This window comes from Neofelis nebulosa, chromosome 10, assembly GCF_028018385.1.
Source record: "Neofelis nebulosa isolate mNeoNeb1 chromosome 10, mNeoNeb1.pri, whole genome shotgun sequence".
In the NCBI taxonomy this organism is placed as follows: Eukaryota; Metazoa; Chordata; class Mammalia; order Carnivora; family Felidae; genus Neofelis; species Neofelis nebulosa.
In genome coordinates this window covers 44,780,099-44,784,495 of record NC_080791.1, presented here as the reverse complement: position 1 = coordinate 44,784,495, position 4,397 = coordinate 44,780,099, and the positions used below count along the sequence as shown (strand labels likewise).

Below are 4,397 nucleotides of genomic sequence, written 5' to 3'. Positions count from 1 at the left end.
TACTTCAGTTTACTCTATGTTATATATTGTTGTTTTGTTTTGTTTTAATAAAAGGTTTTACAGTTCATTCATTCTCTTCCACTTAGGAACACTTTACACTGCTAGGAAGTTTTCTTGAGCCACTTTTAGAGCAGTTTCCTTGGAGAATAACCATCCGAAAGCAAGCTCCTGATGCTCCCCCATCTTCACCCCCACCAGGGTCATGGCCTTTCCAATACATGGCCAGGTCTTCCAGCTCCTGGTATGCAAGGCTGGCATTCTTTCCTGCTAATACAGACTCCTGAGGCTCAGCCTGGGGGATTAGACAGCCCCTTGCCCTCCAGAGAAAAGGGCCAAATAAATAATAATTGAAGATGAAAGGGATTTTCACAGTTTCAACTAAGGCTAAGAAGATTACATGTATTCTAACCCTAATCACAGTGGTAGCTTTATTGCCACCAGGGTTCACAGTGAGGTCACAAGTCACTGGCAGTAAATAGGGGCCTTGGAAGAATAAGTTATGTATCAACACGCATTGTCTGCTGTTTGCTAATTAGTCAGTGCTGCCTGGCATTTATTATACAGAGAAGTTAGCAAAACTAGGAAAAACAAGATTTGGAACACTGGGCCCACAAGCATTACTGAAAAGCCTGTAATTATGGGTCCCAACAAGAGAAGTGACAGCCATCTTGGCTAAGAGAAGGAAATGTATATAGCAGACCCCTAGGACATACAAGCAGGGAAGCCAATGGGAACTCTTCACTTTGCATTCATGGCTCTTCAGACTCCACTGAAAAAGACAAATTATTTGGTCTAGTCTCAGCTCTACAACTCATTTGCAGTGTGATGTTGGGCAGTCCTTGGATCTCTCTGAGCCTCAGATATTTTAGCAGTAATAGTGATATTATCTGCCCTCTGTAGTTATAAAAATCAAACTGGATAAATGGGTGAGCAATTATTTAGGAAATTAAAGAGATTACTATACAAAAGTGAGTCATGATTTCTCAGTACTCCTGTTGCCCCCACTATAAGACCAAAGGAAATCTTCTATAAGACTAAATACCAATACTCTACTATAAGACCTTTATTTGGAGCTAAAAGAACTTTATTGCCCATTCAATAAAACTGAAAGACCAAAAGAATTCAACCTCCTCTAAGAAAGCATCACTGAACATTGCCAACTAGAGTGATTCTCTAGCCACTCTAAGAGTCTATAACACATGCTACTGTTGCATTAAGCAGGCCTGAGTTCAAATTGTGACTCTCCCACTCAGTATCCATATGATCTTTGGAAAGCTACTTAGCAATGTATCTTGGAGTTTTTGTGTCTGTATCCAGTATGTAATGCAACCCCATTTTTTCTTATAGCTGAATCGTACCATTATCCCCTTTTATTGAAGGAACTCAGGCTGAGAGGCTAAGTTCCTCCTCCAAAGACACACTACATGTAAATACTGGAATTGGGATTTAAACGCGGAACCATCCAGGTCTGAGGTATTCATGCTTACCGTAAAGCAATGATGCATCATCAAAAGTTCAGAACACATAGTAGATATTTGTTAAGTGCAGGCATAGGATACTGGTTAAGAGGTGGACCCTGGAGCCAAACTGCCTGGGTTCATTCTGGCAAGAAACAGTCTCTTTGTGCCTCGGTTTCTTCCCCTGTAAAATGGAGATATAGTGCAACTTTGTTAGGTTATTCTGTGTACTGAGTTAATGCATATAAATGTTTAGAGTAAGTGTTTAACAGCAATAATTTTCTGAACTTGTGCTCACCAATCTGTACTATACATATATTACTGTCTCCTTTATGAAGGAGAAAAATGTAGTCACTAAAAGGAAATAATTCTTTCTTTAACCACACTGAGACAAATAGAGATTCTTTTTAAGTTTTTAAAATTATACATTCATTCAAGTATATTTTCAAGAAGTGTGGCAAATACAGAAAGTAGAAAAAAGAAATCATTCATAATTTCATCAGCTAACAACAATCACTGCCAACATTTTACCGCATTGTATCTTATTACTTATTTCTATATTTGTTTCTCTGGAATGTATTTGTGTATGTGTAGATATGTAAATACAATTACAGTGATATCATATAGGTGCCTTGATTTCTTAATTTTAATCATTTACATAATTGGGATTTCCTTTGTTTCAAACATGAAACATATTTCTTCCAAATAGTCATCGTCCATTGTCCCTTAAGAGCGTACTTAAGATAAAGCCCAGAAAATTATCAGTTGTGAACTCAAATAGAGCTTTTTAGACATAACATCACTAGACTTAATGAGTTTTTTCCTATTTTTAACACATTATGTATGAAGTGATATATCCCAGGAAGTGGCATGTTAAGAAAATATCATTTCCTTTTTCAAAAGATAATAAAACATCTGTGTTTCTTTTTTTTTTCCATAGTGAAATAGAGGGTAATAAAAATAGTCTTCTTGAGCTATATAAATTATCTTTCATATATTTTGGGAGTTCATCCAAAATGCAAATTTCACAAAAAATCAATGTGGTCTTTGAACATAATTTCTAGCATGTGCAAATTTTCTATATCTAATTATACTTAGCACTTAACACTTCTTATCTTAAGAGCATCAAAGCATTTCACACATCTCAATAAAGACTCAAAGTTTTTTTTCAGTTTAATTAAAGATTTAATCTGGAGTGATATTCAACAAAGAAATTCTATAAAAATATCCTTTATATGATGCTACATGTAATACATGGTTAGACTCAATTTCTAGAGCACTAAAATGAATACTCTATTTCAAGATGAATATTATAGCAAATGGAACCAAACAAACCCATTTATTCTCATTTTTTTACCTGTGATAATTTCTATTAAAATGAAATAGATTCAAATAGCTTTATCAAGTATAGTCAATTAGATAAATAAATAGGTTTAAAAACTTTACTAAATCCTCATGCTTTTCTGTCTTCCATTTAAAATACATTCCTCTGAGGCATCTGGGTGGCTCAGTTGGTTAAGCTTCCAACTTCGACTCAGGTCATGATCTCATGGTTTGTGATCTCTGTGATCTCAGAGCCCTGTGTTGGGCTCTGTGCTGACAGCTCAGAGCCTGGAGCCTGCTTCAGAGTCTTTGTCTTCCCCTCTCTCTGCCCTCCCCCACTCATGCTGTGTCTCTCTCTGTCTCTCAAAGATGAATAAATGTTAAAAAAAATAATAATAAAATAAAAATACATTTCCCCTGTTGAGCTGCCATCTTGTGTCCTGGCTCATGTGCACCTAATCGTGGCTAGTCTGCCCTAGGCCCCCTAAGCGCCAACTCTAGTCCCCTGTGGTCCTATTTCTGCTCCAACCAGATGAACAAAACTATCATGAACCAAGAGAAATTCATCAAATTCAAGCACTAGTGTGCATCGGTGGAAAAGGAACCGCTCACCAAAAGAACAAAGTGGCTCATAGAACGGCTACAGAAGATGATAAAAAACTTCAGTTCTCCTTAAAGTTAGAGGTAAACAGTATCTCTCGTATTGAAGAAACAAATACATTCACAAACCAAGTAACAGTGATCCACTTCAGCAAGCCTAAAGTTCAGGCATCCCTGGCAGCGAACACTTTGACCATTCTAGGTCATGCTGAGAGGAAATGGCTGACAGAAATGCTACCCAGGATCTTAAATCAACTCGGCGCAGACAGTCTGACTAGTTTAAGAAGACTGGCTGAAGCTCTGCCCACACAATCCGTTGATGGAAAAGGACCACTTGCCACCTGAGAGAAGGAGGAGGAGGAAATTCCAGATCTTGTGAAGAATTTTGATGAAGCTTCCAAAATTGAAGCAAACTGAATGGAGTCAAATTCTGAAGAAGACAGAACTTGAAGAAGTTCTGGGGAGCTGCTATTTTATACTAAGACTGCTTTTTAAAATTTTGTTCATGGATCTCTAATACTTTTAAGCCAAGCCCCTGGGACACTGCAGCTCTTTTCAGTTTTTGCTTAGACACAATTCATTCTTTGTAGCTAATTAAGCTGAAGAGGCCTGGGAATAAAGTTTGAAACAAGATTAATAAAGTTCTTTGCCTAGTGAAAATAATAATAAATAAATAAATAAATAAATAAATAAATAAATAAATAAATTTTCCCCCTGTCATTTTTTAAAAATAGTTTTCAGCCCTCTGTGGTTACTATTTTGGATATCTAATTGCTCTTTCTCAGCCAACATCTCTAAGATATGCCTGGAAAGTGGCAGTGGACATCATCCCAATTGGACAGTGATATGTACTTCTAGAGTCAGAAAGAGAAACTACCTATGCAGCCATCTAGGAAGGGAAGAATGTACAGATCTCATAAAGAGTATTAGTATTTATATTCTTTCTTAGGTCATTCAAAGAGCATCTAATCTGGAGTGTTTATGCTAAGGAGTATCTGTTAGAATTTCAATATAATC

The 4,397-nt window shown here is 36.7% G+C and overlaps 1 pseudogene; it reads left to right on the top strand.

Moving 5' to 3' along the window:
- The first annotated feature begins 3,312 nt into the window (after positions 1–3,312).
- Positions 3,313–4,034, top strand: LOC131487168 (transcription factor BTF3-like; annotated as a pseudogene).
- The last annotated feature ends 363 nt before the right edge of the window (positions 4,035–4,397 follow it).